This window comes from Bufo bufo, chromosome 1, assembly GCF_905171765.1.
Source record: "Bufo bufo chromosome 1, aBufBuf1.1, whole genome shotgun sequence".
In the NCBI taxonomy this organism is placed as follows: Eukaryota; Metazoa; Chordata; class Amphibia; order Anura; family Bufonidae; genus Bufo; species Bufo bufo.
Window position 1 is genome coordinate 498,503,264 of NC_053389.1, and position 17,313 is coordinate 498,520,576.

Genomic DNA, 17,313 nt, shown 5'->3' on the forward strand with positions numbered 1-17,313 from the left:
TCCAACTTAAAGATACGAGGAGGGAAAAACTGGTTAACAGTTATTCCTGTAGTAAGTGGGTCTCCCAACCTGGGCGCATGTGCCCTCCTGTGTATTCTGAATCTAAACAGGGCTACAATGTCTATCTGTTTCATGTTCAGTTTTATTGACCTGCATATTTCCAAATGCGCCCTGCTCCACCTGTGACTTAACCCCTTAAGGACACGGACATATTTCTCCTTAAGGAACAGGCCATTTTTTGCAAATCTGACCAGTGTCACTTTATGTGGTGATAACTTTAAAACGCTTTTACTTATCCAGGCCATTCTGAGATAGTTTTTTCGTCACATATTGTACTTCATGACACTGGTAAAATAAAGTTTAAAAAATTCATTTTTATTTATAAAAAAATACCAAATTTACCAAAATTTTGGAAAAATTTGCACATTTCCAAGTTTCAATTTCTCTACTTCTATAATACATAGTAATACCTCCAAAAATAGTTATTACTTTACATTCCCCACATGTCTACTTCATGTTTGGATCATTTTGGGAATGCCATTTTAGTTTTTGGGGACGTTACAAGGCTTTTTTAGAAGCAAATCTTGAAAAAAAAATTGAAATTTTCAAAAAAACAATTTTTAGGGACCAGTTCAGGTCTGAAGTCACTTTGTGAGGCTTACATAATAGAAACCACCCAAAAATGACCCCGTTCTAGAAACTACACCCCTCAATGTATTCAAAACTGATTTTACAAACATCATTACCCTTTAGGTGCTCCACAAGAGTTATTGGCATATGAAGAGGACATTTAAGGAATTTACATTTTTGGCCAAATTTTCCATTTTAATCCATTTTTTCCACTAACAAAGCAAGGGTTAACAGCCAAACTAAACTCTAGATTTATTGCCCTGACTCTGCGGTTTACAGAAACACCCCATATGTGGTCGTACACTACTGTATGGCCACACGGCAGGACATAGAGTGAAAGGAGCGCTGTGTGGTTTTTGGAAGGCAGATTTTGATGGACTGGTTTATTTACACCATGTCCCATTTGAAGCCCCCCTGATGCACCCCTACAGTAGAAACTCCCTAAAAGTGACCCCATTTTGGAAACTACGGGATAAGGTGGCGGTTTTGCTGGGACTATTTTTAGGGTACATATGATTTTTAGTTGCTCTATATTGAATTTTTTGAGGTAAGGTTACCAAAAATAGAAATTCAGAAAATTCATCTCCATTTGCCATAAACTATTGAGGAACACCTAAAGGGTTAATAAAGTTTGTAAAATAAGTTTTGCATACCTTGAGGGGTGTAGTTTCTTAGATGGGGCCAGTTTTATGGAGTTTCTACTCTAGGGGTGCATCAGGGGTTCTTCAAATGGGACATGGTGTCAAAAAATAAGGTCATCAAAATCTGCCTTCCAGAAACCATACGGCGTTTGGTCATACAGCAGTTTACGACCACATATGGGGTGTTTATGTAAACTGCAGAATCAGGGTAATAAATATTAAGTTTTGTTTGGCTGTTAACCCTTGCTTTGTTACCGGACAAAAATTGATTAAAATGGAAAATGTGGCAAAAATAACAGTTCTGGCACCGTTTTTAAAAAAAAATTTGGACCGTGTTAATCTGGGGGTTAGGTCATGGGGTATTTTTATAGAAGAGATTCTTACGGAGGCGGCGATACCTAATATGTAAACTTTTTTACATTTATTTAGGTTTTACCCTATATCAGTGGTGGTGAACCTATGGCACGGGTGCCGGAGGTGGCACTCAGAGCCCTCTCTGTGGGCACCCGCACCCAAGAAAAAGTCTATGGTGTACCAATATGCCTTAGACTTTTCCTGCCATTCATCAACGCAGGATGCACTATGAACAGCACAGGCAGCGCACTGAATGTAGGCAGGATATTATAGATAAGTGATAACGTACATGGAAGATATACTATTGGACTGTAGTATTCAGGTTACATTGTATCAATATGTGGGTTTTGGGTTGCAGTTTGGGCACTCGGTCTCTAAAAGGTTCGCCATCACTGCCCTATATTATCCTTTTATAAACAAAAAAAAACATTTTAGTATCTCCATAGTCTAAGAGTCAGTTTTTTTTATTTTTCAGCCGATTATCTTAGGTAGGGGCTAATTTTCTGCGGGATTAGGGGACGGTTTTATTGGCACTTATTTATTTTTGACCTTGTTAATCTGGGGGGTTAGGTCATGGGGTATTTTTATAGAGGAGATTCTTACGGACGCGGCAATACCTAATATGTCTACTTTTTTTTTTTTTTTTTTTTACTAAATATCATTTTTGGGGAAAATTTTTTTTGGGGGTGTCTCAAGTCTGAGAACCATAGTTTTTTTTTTTGATAGTCAGTGGCTAAATTGGGGAAGGGGATTATAAATTTAGTACTCCATGGAAGTGTGGTACTCCCTGAAGCAACCAATAATGCAGAGGCCCGGATGATCGGGGCACGTGTCACACTGAGTGGCGGTGTCCTTTCGTATCCCCCTCCTGTGACACACTCTGCACCTTTTTTGGGTCTGTCCCTTCTTTCCAGTATGGGGGACCACACCTGGAAAGTGTTGGTCAGGGACGATCCGGGCGCCTCCAGTTCCCGAGGTACTCCCGCCTGCTCTTTCCCGGTCAGAAAAGATCAGGGCCTTGAGGACTGCCTCATAGAACTCAAGTAATTTCCATGTGTTGCCAGCGCTCTGGGACAGTACAAAAGAGTTGTACAAGGCAACCTGCACCAAGTAGACCACAACTTTTTTGTACCATGCCCGGGTTTTGCGCATGGCGTTATATGGCTTGAGTACTTGATCAGAGAAATCAACTTGATCAGAGAAATAAAAAAAAAAAAGAAAGTTACAAATGTGCTGTGGGGTGGGGTGGGCGATGCGCTAACAGTGGCCGGACGCAAAGAGTGTCGGCCACAGTCAGCGCATGCAAAAAAATAAATAAAAACTTTCTTACCAAAAAAAAGTGTGGGGGGGAGGGGGGTCAAGCTGCAGTACCCCTAGGGGAGGGGGGGGTCTATGGTCACACAGCTAAGTGCTGTGGACCCCAGACACCCGATCAAGGTGCTAAAAGTGCTTTAAAAAAATAAAAACTTTTCCCCCCTATCTATCCCTCACTATCCCTGCCGAAATCGCCTATCCCTACCTGTCCCTACAGACTACAGTGCCTGATGGCACAAAAAACTCACTTTTTCCGGGCAGCACAGCCGGAGCTCCGCTCTCTCCCGCTCCACGGACTGGTATGAGCGGGGAGAGAAGCTCCGGCAATTCAAATTTGCCGCTCTGCCCGCCCAGCCTCCCTGCCAGCCAATCAGATGCGATCCTGAGAGGTGGCGTGACCGCCACCTCTCAGGATCGCAGGACGGTGATTGGTGGTGTATTATCACACTACCGATCACCGTCCTTTCCGGGTTATCGGGTCATCAGAGACCCGAATAACCCGTAAACGCAGTAAACTGCAGGTCTGAATTGACCTGCTGTTTGCTGCGATCGCCGACAAGGGGGGGTCACAGGACCCCCAGGGCATTGTCCCACGGTGCCTGCTGATTGATTTCAGCAGGCACCAGGTTCCGATCACCGCCGACCGTGCGGCGGTGATCGGAACTACACATGACGTACCGGTACATCATGTGTCCTTAAGTACCGGGACATCATGCCGTACCGGTATGTCATATGTCCCTAAGAGGTTAAAGGACTTAAGAATAAAGTGTATACTAGCTCTGAGTCCCATACTACAAACATATTATGTATCTGGTGCAGGGTTTGTCTCATGAGCTTCAATCACATATGATCAGAGTTGCAAGGTCTGTCTCACCAGCTGCAGTCACATTACTGTTACCACAGAGAACTGACTAAAGTCAGGTTTACATAAGGTATGTGGTAATCTGTTAGTTATAGATAAATGTGGAAGCAATCACATAATTTGCCTCAGAGGTGACATCGCTAAACTCAATCGATCTCCAGAGATGTTTATATGATGTGAGCCAATAGTGGAGCAAACACTCTGCGGGAGATATATCAAGGTTGGCAGATTCATCTCCCTGCACTGGCGTGAGATGTGCCTGATTTGTGAAGAGGCAGATGCCTCTTAATAAATCAGGCGCACCTCTGCCCTGCTGTGCGCCAGAAAGTGAAGTCTACGCCAACTACAGGGTGGTGTAGACTTCAGCTATAACTTCCGCCACTTTCTGGCGAAAGTTATAGCAAATGCGGCGGGCGGCACAAAACCATTCCCCCTTGCGCAAAGCCATGCCCCCTTTCCTCGGCACTTCGGAAAAGTGCAGAGAACTACAAAAAGTCACAAATTATGGTGCATAGATGCTGTGCGCCTTAATTTGAAACTTTTTTATGCCACAATTGTGGCATAGAAACAATGATAAATGTCCCCTTATGTTCACATAATACAGTCTAATTGCTTTATACACTCATCAACATTGAAATTGCAATACCAAGAAGCGCAAGCCGTAAGTTTATTGTTTTGGTGTCACCCCGGGCACGGGTGTCATATCTCTGACCCTCCTGCTGCTTGGGTCCTGAGTTCTGACCTGTTTACCGTATTAACTCTTTTCTGTTTACCCTGACTCTGGACTTGTTTCACGTATTTGCACAAACTCTACCTGCTCTAACATCAGCCTGTTAGTGACTATGAATACTGCCTGATCCCTTGGTGTTTCACATCGGTGTCTTTGATAGCTGTCAACCACACCAGACTACTCCAAAAGGTAGCAGTCTGGTGGGTCCCCTGCAGCGAAGTCCAGATCCCTGCTTAGGGGTTAAAAGGTGAAAACTTAGGGACTGCCTGTCACAACCAGACAGCTGAGAAGCTCTGACAGAAACCTTTCAGAACTTCCTCCTTGAGTTTCTTTGTTTTGGTTTTCAGTTCATCATCTCGTTGGCCTCTCTCAGCTGTCATGTGTTTGGACTGATTGCATCCCTTTAAATTCCTCCCCATAATGCATTAGGTTGCGGCTTATACAACTTCCTGGAGTGTGTGTGCTTGCTGTTCCTAGTTCCCAGTCGTCTGCAAGATAAGTGCTGTATATGTATTTGTGATTTTCTGTCTGCTGGATCCAGGTGACCCTGACTCCCTCCGTGTCTGTGTAGGGAGCCGGTGGTCGTGTCCCCTCACTATTGTAGGGTCTTCAGGTGTTAGATAGTCGAGGTACGTGGATATGCGACCGTTCACCTTTGGGGTGTTTGCATAGGCTGAGCAGTCAGGGAGAGTCTGCCAGGTCCATGCAGGGCTCTCCCTTTTGTTCCTTAGTTGTGGATCCAGTGAGTCATTGATTATATTGCATTGTCTTGTTTCCTGTACACCATCCGTGACATTATAAGCCGCCAAAACCGTCTCAAGCATGGATCCGGTTTCACTTTTGGCTGAACGCTTCCAGGGTCTTTCATTGGAGGTAGCTGATCTCCGTAAGACTTTTTCTCAGTTTCAAGTGACCGGTTCAGCTTGCGTTCATGGAGTTTGTTCTGAGCCTAAGATCGCGCTCCCGGATACGTTCTCCGGGGGTAGTGAGAATTTTGTGCGTTTTAGAGAGGCTTGCAAACTCCATTTTCGCCTTCTTCCTCATTCCTCTGGTGATAAAGAACGGAGGGTGGGGATCATTATATCGCTGCTCAGGGGTAACGCTCAGTCCTGGGCCTTTTCGCTGCCGGAGGGGGCACGGCCCCTCCGTTCAGTGGATGAATTCTTTTTAGCCCTGGGTCAGATATATGATGATCCGGATCGTATTGCTCTGGCTGAGTCTAGACTACGTCTGTTATGCCAGGGTAAACAATCCGCAGAGATATACTGCTCAGAATTTCGGAGATGGGCAGCTGATACTGGTTGGAATGATGATGCACTCCGAAGTCAATTTTGCCATGGTCTTTCAGAGGGATTGAAAGATGCATTTTCCTTTCACGAGAGGCCTATCTCCTTGGACTCTACTATGTCTCAGGCCGTTCGTATTGACAGGCGTCTTAGAGAGAGAGGAGAGATCTCTCCTTCCTGTCATACTCAGTCCCGGGACAGTGCAACGGTCTCATTCTGTGCGCAGGGGTCTCAGTTGCTGTCAGCCCCTTCTGAGCAGGAGCCCATGCAGCTGGGGTTGATTGCCTCTGACAATAGAAGATTCAGCTCGCATGGGAGGGTTTGTTTTTGTTGTGGAGGTATAAATCATTTGGCAAATGTTTGTCCCTCTAGGAGATTCAGGCAGTTTTCTGGGAATAATAAAGAAACAAAAAGGAAAAAATCTTTTAAAAATGTTCCGTCTGTTACTATTGGCAGGGTTGAGGCGGAAATTGAAGGTTTTCCGTTTGCTTGTAGTTCCCGTTTTGTCCTGCCTGCTAGGGTGGCGCTAGAGAGCAAGAGCATTTTTTGTGAGATTTTTATAGATAGTGGAGCAGCTGTCAATCTCATTGATAATCAATTTGCAATAACTCATGGTTTCCAGGTATGCACTTTGGGAAAGGATATTCCTGTTTTTGCTATTGATTCCGCTCCACTTTCTCAGAAATCATTAAAGGGCATAGTTCACAATATCCGTTTAATTGTGAGTGATGCTCATGTTGAGGATGTGTCATGTTTCGTCCTTAGCGGTTTGCCTACTCCTCTAGTGTTGGGGCTACCCTGGCTCACTAAACATAACCCCACCATTGATTGGCAAGCGAGGCAAATAAATGGTTGGAGTGACTTTTGCAGAGAGAATTGCCTCACGACATCTGTTTCTGAGGTTTCTACTAAGACTGTACCACCTTTTCTCTCTGAATTTTCGGATGTCTTCTCTGAGAGTGGAGTTCAGGATTTGCCCCCGCACAGGGAGTACGATTGCCCTATTAATCTCATCCCAGGTGCCAAGCTGCCTAAATCTCGTTTATACAATCTTTCCCAACCTGAGAGGGTCGCTATGCGTGCTTATATCTCTGAGAGTCTGAGAAAAGGACACATACGACCCTCGAAGTCACCTGTTGCCGCTGGTTTTTTCTTTGTTAAGAAAAAAGATGGTTCTTTAAGACCTTGTCTGGATTTCAGGGAGCTGAACAGTATCACTATTCGTGACCCTTATCCGCTTCCTCTGATCCCGGACCTGTTTAACCAGGTTGTTGGGGCTAAAGTATTTTCCAAATTAGATCTAAGAGGGGCATACAACCTGGTCAGGGTCAGAGAAGGAGACGAATGGAAGACGGCCTTTAATACCCCTGAGGGCCATTTTGAGAATTTGGTTATGCCTTTTGGTTTGATGAACGCCCCAGCCGTTTTTCAGCATTTCGTGAACAGCATTTTTTATCATTTAATGGGAAAATTTGTATTAGTGTATTTGGATGACATTTTGATTTTTTCTCCTGATTTCAAAACTCATAAGGAACACTTACGTCAGGTCTTGCTCATCCTGCGGGAGAATAAATTATACGCGAAACTGGAAAAATGTGTGTTTGCGGTTTCAGAAATTCAATTTCTGGGGTTTCTTCTCTCCGCTTCTGGTTTTCGCATGGACCCCGAGAAGGTCCGCGCTGTGCTTGAGTGGGAGCTTCCTGAGAAACAGAAGGCGCTGATGCGTTTTTTGGGCTTTGCCAATTATTACAGGAAGTTTATTTTGAATTATTCCTCTATTGTTAAACCACTCACTGATATGACCAGAAAGGGGGTAGATTTTTCTTCCTGGTCGGTAGAGGCGCGTAAGGCCTTTTCTAATATCAAGGAGAGCTTTGCTTCCGCTCCCATCCTGGTACAACCTGATGTTTCTTTACCCTTCATAGTTGAGGTTGATGCTTCTGAGGTGGGTGTGGGTGCGGTCTTGTCTCAGGGTTCCTCTCCTGCCAAATGGCGACCGTGTGCCTTTTTCTCGAAGAAACTCTCCTCCGCAGAGAGAAATTACGATGTGGGAGATAGGGAATTGTTGGCCATCAAGTTGGCTTTTGAGGAATGGCGCCATTGGCTAGAGGGAGCCAGACACCCTATTACCGTGTTTACTGACCATAAAAATCTGGCCTACTTGGAGTCAGCCAAGCATCTGAACCCGAGACAGGCCAGATGGTCTTTGTTCTTTTCAAGGTTTAATTTTGTTGTCACGTTCCGCCCTGGGATTAAGAATGTGAAGGCAGATGCCCTGTCACGTTGTTTTCCGGGAGGTGGGAATTTTGAAGACCCGGGTCCCATTTTGGCTGAAGGTGTGGTGGTCTCTGCTCTTTTTCCTGAATTGGAGGCGGAGGTGCAGGCAGCCCAGTCAGAGGCCCCTGATCTTTGTCCTCCTGGGAGGTTGTTTGTGCCTCTCACTTTAAGACACAAGATTTTTAAGGAACACCACGATACGGTCCTTGCTGGGCACCCGGGGGTAAGAGCCACACTGGATCTCATCGCTCGGAGATTCTGGTGGCCTGCGCTTCGTAAGTCGGTTGAGGGTTTTGTGGCAGCCTGCGAGACTTGCGCTCGTGCCAAAGTCCCTCATTCACGGCCATCAGGTCCTCTCCTTCCCTTACCCATTCCTTCCCGTCCTTGGACACATCTGTCCATGGACTTCATAACGGACCTGCCTCGTTCCTCGGGGAAGACTGTGATTCTGGTGGTGGTGGACCGTTTTAGCAAAATGGTGCATTTCATCCCTTTTCCTGGTTTGCCCAATGCTAAGACGCTGGCGCAGGCATTTATTGATCACATTGTCAAATTGCATGGTATCCCTTCAGACATAGTCTCTGATAGGGGCACGCAGTTTGTTTCCAGATTCTGGAAGGCTTTCTGTTCTCGCTTGGGGGTTCGCTTGTCATTCTCTTCTGCTTTCCACCCACAGTCGAATGGCCAGACGGAGCGCGTCAATCAGAATATGGATACATATCTGCACTGTTTTGTGGCGGAGAATCAGGAGGATTGGTGTTCGTTTTTGTCCCTTGCTGAGTTTGCTTTAAATAACCGTCGTCAGGAGTCCTCTGATAAGTCACCATTTTTTGGTGCATATGGGTTTCATCCGCAGTTTGGGACTTTCTCGAGAGAGGGGTCTTCTGGTTTACCTGATGAGGACAGATTCTCCTCCTCTTTGTCATCTATTTGGCAAAAGATTCAGGATAATCTAAAGAGCATGAGTGATGGATATAAGCGTGTGGCAGATAAGAGACGTGTGCCTGGTCCGGACCTGAATGTTGGTGATCTGGTGTGGTTGTCTACCAAGAATATCAAATTTAAGGTTCCCTCCTGGAAGTTGGGTCCTAGGTTTATTGGGCCTTACAAGATCCTGTCTGTCATCAATCCTGTTGCCTACCGTCTTGATCTTCCTCAGACTTGGAAGATCCATAATGTTTTTCATAAGTCCTTATTGAAACCTTATGTTCAACCCATTGTACCCTTGCCTTTGCCTCCTCCTCCGATTATGGTTGATGGGAATCTTGAATTTCAGGTCTCTAGGATTGTGGATTCTCGTCTTGTCCGCGGTTCTCTCCAGTACCTCGTTCATTGGGAGGGTTATGGTCCTGAGGAGAGGATGTGGGTCCCAGTGACGGACATTAAGGCCACTTGTCTCATCAGGGCTTTCCATAGGTCCCATCCTGAGAAGGTGGGCTCTGAGTGTCCGGAGTCCACTCGTAGAGGGAGGGGTACTGTCACAACCAGACAGCTGAGAAGCTCTGACAGAAACCTTTCAGAACTTCCTCCTTGAGTTTCTTTGTTTTGGTTTTCAGTTCATCATCTCGTTGGCCTCTCTCAGCTGTCATGTGTTTGGACTGATTGCATCCCTTTAAATTCCTCCCCATAATGCATTAGGTTGCGGCTTATACAACTTCCTGGAGTGTGTGTGCTTGCTGTTCCTAGTTCCCAGTCGTCTGCAAGATAAGTGCTGTATATGTATTTGTGATTTTCTGTCTGCTGGATCCAGGTGACCCTGACTCCCTCCGTGTCTGTGTAGGGAGCCGGTGGTCGTGTCCCCTCACTATTGTAGGGTCTTCAGGTGTTAGATAGTCGAGGTACGTGGATATGCGACCATTCACCTTTGGGGTGTTCGCATAGGCTGAGCAGTCAGGGAGAGTCTGCCAGGTCCATGCAGGGCTCTCCCTTTTGTTCCTTAGTTGTGGATCCAGTGAGTCATTGATTATATTGCATTGTCTTGTTTCCTGTACACCATCCGTGACACTGCCAGGATACCGCCCTTAGAATTAGTCCTAAGTCAAACCAGTTGGTTGATGCATTGGTTTTATACCCCCTGCCAATGACAGTTACTATTGCTAACATCTGCAAGTGAACACATTTTGAACACCTAGCTCTAATCTGTGGCATGTGGGAGAGTCATAAAAGCCAGATTGAAGCAAAGTTTTTAAGCCAAACCTCAAAAATTAGATCAAGTCATGTGGGATAGAAACATAGAAACATAGAATGTGTCGGCAGATAAGAACCATTTGGCCCATCTAGTCTGCCCAATATACTGAATACTATGGATAGCCCCCGGCCCTATCTTATATGATAGGGATGATTGTGTGATGCCTCCTGTTTATTTATGTGCCTGTTGTCGCTACTTGCAGCAAACTGATAGGAACAGAATCTTTGAGTTTAGAGACCTCAGTTTATTGCTGCGCACCTAGGCCGAGATGTCAGCACTGTTCAACGATAAGTGTCCCAGTGGTTGGGAGAACAAGGACAAACTGGAAATACAGCAAGAGGTGCACAGAAGCGAACCTGTGCACGGATGGATCATTTGATTGTTCGAATGTCGTGTAATGATCCATTGTGTATTGCAAATAAAGGTAAGCAAACGGTGTGTACAAAAACCATCAGAAGATGTTTGCATCACACTGGTCTATGAACCAGACGTCCAACTACAGGTGTTCCACTGACCTTACGCTACCACTGTCAAAGGCTATCATGGTGCACAGCAAGATGAAAAGGGTGGCTGGAATGTAGGTCTATCCTCTTCAGAGTCACGTTTTAGTCTCAGGCTCAATGGTAGCTGGAGATTGGTCTGTAGACAATGTGAGCAATGCCATGAAGAGGCCTTTATAAAGAAATGTTGCATCGGTCCTACTCCTGATACAATGGTGTGGGGTGGAATAATGTAAAGTAGCCAGACCCCTCTAGTCTTCATTTCTGGTACACTTAACAGCTCGGCATTACATTGATTTGGTTGCGGAACCAATTGTACAGCCATTTCTCAAAGTGCCCTCTGATTCACTTTAGGAAATATCAGGGCCAGGTGTTATGACGTTTACACTGCCCGGGCTTGTGAATCAAAGTGCAGAGAGCGCAACAGTTGCAGAGAGAGCGGAGACTCTGGGAGTAACAGCAACACCCCCATTGCTCCTAGAGGTTCATTTGCATATATTGAATCTTCATTTTTCTCAGCAACAATGCTGGGACCACCACAAATGCCTTCAGCTGCCATGCACACATGTAACCAGGGCCGTCTTTAATATTGATTGGACCCTGGGCAAAAATTTACTAGGGCCCCCTGGATCCCGCCCCCCCCCCCCCCCGCACTTTGCTGTACTTGCTATACAGCAGCACTACCTGTCACGTCCAGAGCCTCCAGGTGACATCTCCTCTCTGTCATCATCTTCTCTGTAGATCTTCTCTCTCATCATCTTCTCCACTCGGTCTGGACAACTTCTCTTAGCCGCCTCGTCTCTGCAGAGTGTGACACACAGACATCGTAGCTTCCTCACATTCTATCATTATCCCCCAACTGGAGTCCCCACAGTGTTATCCTGCTGCTTGCTTTGTCCCGTCCCCCCCCCAGGGGTGTAGCTATAGGGGGTGCAGAGGTAGCAGTCGCTACCGGGCCCAGGGGCATGAAGGGGCCCAAAGACACTTGTGCCGCATAAGAAGACACACAAAGCACTGAGGGAAGGGGGGCCCAAGCTGAACTCTTGCACCGGAGCCCATAAGCCTTTAGTTACGCCCCTTCCCCCCCCCCCCAAATACTATCCTGAAGAAACATTACTGCCCCCCATGCTAATAGTGCTCCTCATAGTCCCACCAATAGTAATTCCCTTCTAGAATGCCCTCAATAGTAACACTGCCCCAACCGTGATAATGCTCCTCAACAATGCCCCCATTATTAGAAGAGCCCTCCCATATTAATAATACCCTCACAGAGTCCCCAGTAGAAATAAGGCCCCCTATTGTTCCCCCAGTAGTAATAAAGCTCCCTACAGACCCCTCAGTAGTAATAAGGCCCCCATAGTGCGCTTAGTAGAAATAAGGCGGATCTATAAGACCCTCCTATAGAGCCCCCAGAAGTAATAAGACCGCCTATAATGTCCCCTGGATCTGTAGTGCCCCCTGCAGTTATAATCCTCCCTCCACCATACAGTCCCATGTAAATAACAACACCTCCCCCACAGCCGCCTCCAACGCACAATCCAATGTAAACATCACCCCCTAAGGCTTCTTTCACACTTGCGTTCGTGCGGATCTGTCCTGTACTTGTACAGGATGGATCCGCACCGATAATACAAACGAATGCATCCGTTCTGGACCGATTCGTTTGTATTAGATTTGAATTTCTAAGTCCCAATACGGATCCGTCCTGACTTACATTGAAAGTCAATGGGGGACGGATCCGTTTACAATTGCACCATTTTGAGTCAATGCAAAGGGATCCGTCCCCATTTACTTACATTGTCAGGACGGATCCGTTTGGCTCCGCAAGGCCATGCGGACACAAAAACGCTGCTTGCAGCATTTTGGGGTCCGCCTCCAAAACGGAACGGGGGGCCGTACGGAGCCGAACGAATGCATTCTGAATGGATCCGCATCCATTCAGAATGCATTAGGGTTAAACTGATGCATTTGGGGCTGCTTGTGAGAGCCTTGAAACAGATCTCACAAGCGGATCCCCAAACGCAAGTGTGAACGTAGCCTAAACATTAAGTCCCATGTACATAAACATCATTCCCCGCCACATCCACTTTCAACATACAGTCCCATGTAAATAACATCACTCCCTCCCCCAGCCACCTCAAGCACACAGTTCCATGTCAATAACATCCCTCCCTTCAGCCCTAACATACATCCCAGTTAAATAACTACAACTCCCAGCATTGCTCTGCCTCTCCCTGTCCCTTCACTTACCTCTCCAGTCCTCATCAGACATCAGCATTAGGCTCCTCCTCCTCTTCACTCCGGTCCAACCCTGCACTGGTCACATGATGTGACATCATCCAGGTCATCCTATCACAGCCTGCTTTGCTGATCACATGACCTGTGATGTCACCACAGGTCCTTCACCTCTACACCCAGTGTATTCGATTCTAGCAGGCAGGCAGGACATTCGGGGCCTGGGACAAAACATCAGGGGCCCAGGCCCTGAATGTTTTAACCTAGCGACGCAGTCACTAATGAATGGGAGTCGGGAAACAGAGCTCCCTTGGGCCCCCAGGAGCAACTGGGCCCGGGGCAGCTGCCCCTTTTGCCCTGTGGCAAAGACGGCCCTGCATGTAACAGGTCAGCCAGTTTCATAGGAAACCTGTCAGCACATACCTGTATATGAAACCAATGCGCTCCGATGAGTTCACTTCGGGCAGAGAGAGCGGCAAGCAGCTGAGACACAGCTACGAGACCATGGTGTATTTAAATCTCATTTAGGCTTTCTTTCAGAAAAGTTTCTCCTGGGATTTGAACTCACGACCTTTACACATCAGAGGCAAGGCATTTACCCTCACAGCCATGAAAGCTATATTACCAGTTGCTTAAAAAAAAAAAAAAAAAATATGACTTCTACTGTAGGTAACTTTGATACCTAGTGTACATCCATACACATGTCAGCTGCCCCAACACACCCAGCTCTGCTACATCCATACACAGTGTACTGGGGCAGCTGTCATGTGTATGGATGTACACTAAGTATCAAAGTTACCTACAGTAGAAGTCTTATATATTTATTTATTTATTTATTTATTTATGCAACTGGTAATACAGCTTTCATGGCTGTGAGGGTAAATGCCTTGCTTCTGATGTGTAAAGGTCGTGAGTTTGAATCCCAGGAGAAACTTTTCTGAAAGTGTTTTTTTTTTTTTTTTTTAAATACCGGACTGTTACTTTACTGCCACGGGGGAGGGGGGGCTATTGGTGCCATGATACTGGCACATGGAGGGGGAAGGAGAGAGGCACTTGATACTGGCACATGGAGGGGGAAGGAGAGAGGCACTTGATACTGGCACATTAGGGGGCAGGGGGAGAGGATGGCACTATGATATAAGCACATGGGGGGGCAAGAAATGGACATGAATCATGAGGGGCAGAAATGTGAAATGTTGGGGATGGGGCAAGAAATGGACATGAATCATGAGGGGCAGAAATGTGAAATGATGGGGGGGGGGGGGGGGCAAAATGTACATTTGCTTCTGTTGACAAAAATCCTTGCACCGGCCCTGACTTCGGGCGCGCAATCCCGCGAGACCAGTGACCTCCAGAGGTGGGTCTCGCGGGATCACGCGCCAAAGACACATGATCTTGGCAAGAGCCAAGGCAATGTGGACCTGGAGCACAGCGAGGAGCAGAACCTGGTGAGCACCCCTAGCAACCGCACTCTGACAACCTGCACTAGGGTGTCAGAGGCTGCAAGACAGTGACTGGCAGCAGGGTGGCACACAATTGTGTACAGGGGTCAGGGCCCACCTGCTGCTTGACTAGGGGCCATAGATTATGACTGGCACAGGGTGCCCAGCAGTGGCACATGGAGCCTAATAGGTGGCACAGACTGTCTAAAGGGCTATGAATGGTACAGGGTGCAGGACAGTGCCAGACTGGCAGAGGGCACAAGGCAGCATACTGTTTTATGTTGCCCTGGTGGCACAGGATTTCAGTGGCTGAATGGCGCCTGGCAGTGAATAGGTGGCACTGCTCGTGTTTGGTGTGCCAACCTGCTGAACAGCGCAGAGTGATTGGCATCACTGGGATGGTACTAGGTGGCAGACAATGGCTGGATATTATATATACATGACCATAGTCAGACTGGCACAGGGTACATGACCATAGACTGGCACAGGGTACACGACCATAGTTAAATGTTGCATGCAATAGGTGGCTGAAAAAGGGGCGGAAAAGGGGTGTGGTCAATGGGCGGAGTCAAGGGGGCGGCAAAATTTGCTTTTGCCTAGGGTGGAAAACATCCTTGCACCAGCCCTGCCCCTGATGCACCCCTAGAGTAGAAACTCCATAAAAGTGACCCAATCTAAGAAACTACAGCCTTCAAGGTATTCAAAACTCATTTTACAAACGTTGTTAACCCTTTAGGTGTTCCACAAGAATTAATGGAAAATAGAGATACAATTTAAAAAATGTTGGCAGATTTTCCATTTTAATAATTTTTTTCCAGTTACAAAGCAAGGGTTAACAGCCAAACCAAACTCAATATTTATGGCCCTGATTCTGTAGTTTACAGAAACACCCCATATATGGTTGTAAACAGCTGTACGGGCACACGGCAGGGCGCAGAAGCAAAGGAATGCCATACGGTTTTTGGAAGGCAGATTTTGCTGGACTTTTTTTTAGACACCATGTCCCATTTGAAGCCCCCCTGATGCACCCCTAGAGTAGAAACTCCATAAAAGTGACCCCATCTAAGAAACTACACCCCTCAAGGTATTCAAAACTGATTTTACAAATGTCGTTAACCCTTTAGGTGTTTCACAAGAATTAATGGAAAATAGAGATACAATTTCAAAATTTCACTTTTTTGGCAGATTTTCCATTTTAATAATTTTTTTCCAGTTACAAAGCAAGGGTTAACAGCCAAACCAAACTCAATATTTATGGCCCTGATTTTGTAGTTTACAGAAACACCCAATATGTGGTCGTAAACTACTGTACGTGCACACGGCAGAGCGCAGAAGGAAAGGAATGCCATCACGGCAGAGCGCAGAAGGAAAGGAATGCCATACGGTTTTTGGAACGCAAATTTTGCTGGACTGTTTTTTTTTACACCATGTCCCATTTGAAGCCCCCCTGATGCACCCCTAGAGTAGAAACTTTTTGCCCATAATTCCAAAAGATATGTTTCGGGCAAAAACAACACTGCACATCACCAAAAGAACACCATACCCACAGTGAAGCATGGTGGTGGCAGCATCATGCTTTGGGGCTGTTTTTCTTCAGCTGGAACTGGGGCCTTGGAATTATAAACAGTTCCAAATACCAGTCAATATTGGCACAAATCCTTCAGGCTTCTGCTAGAAAGCTGAACATGAAGAGGAACTTCATCTTTCAGCATGACAACGACCCAAAGCATACATCCAAATCAACGAAGGAATGGCTTCACCAGAAGAAGATTAAAGTTTTGGAATGGCCCAGCCAGAGCCCAGACCTGAATCTGATTGAAAATCTGCGGGGTGATCTGAAGAGGGCTGTGCACAGGAGATGCCCTCGCAATCTGACAGATTTAGAGTGTTTTTGCAAAGAGTGGACAAATCTTGCCAAGTCAAAATGTGCCATGCTGATAGACTCATACCCAAAAAGACTGAGTGCTGTAATAAAATCAAAAGGTGCTTCAACAAAGTATTAGCTTAAGGGTGTGCACACTTATGCAACCATATTATTTTATTTTTATATTTTTTCTTCCCTCCACCTAAAAGATTTCAGTTTGTTTTTCAATTGAGTTGTACAGTTTATAGGTCACATTAAAGGTGGAAAAAGTTCTGAAATGATTTATCTTTGTCTCATTTTTTTACAGCACAGAAACCTGAGATTTTAACAGGGGTGTGTAGACTTTTTATATCCACTGTAAATTGGAGACCTGATCGCACCTTAGTCAGCAGATGGACAGAGAGCAAGAGAGAAAGATTACCAAAGAAAAGTTCACTATCCCCAATACACATTGAGTGGAGACCCTGCACCCACGTGGGATACTGAAACAGCAGCGGGCACGGGTTGCCTGTGCTACAGAGACATGAGCCGGAGAAGATGGGAATGGTGGCTGAGGCAAGGAGGGTGGTTGTAATCCTTACTGTGGTTAATCCTAAGGCTGCGTTCACACGAGCGTGTCCGGATTAGTTCCGGATGCGTCCCGGTGTGTTGCGGCAAACCCGCGCGAGTAGGAATGCAATTGCAGTCAGTTTTGACTGCGATTGCGTTCCAATGTTCAGTTTTTATCGCGCGGGTGCAATGTGTTTTGCACGCACGTGATAAAAAAACGACTGTGGTACCCAGACCCGAACTTCTTCACTGAAGTTCAGGTTTGGGTTCGGTGTTGTGTAGATGTTATTATTTTCCCTTATAATATGGTTATAAGGGAAAATAATAGCATTCTGAATACAGAATGCTTAGTAGGTGATCAATTGAGGGTTAAAAAATAAAAAAAATTAACTCACCTTGTCCTCTTGTTCGCATAGTTCTCCCGGTCTTTAGTTCTTTAAA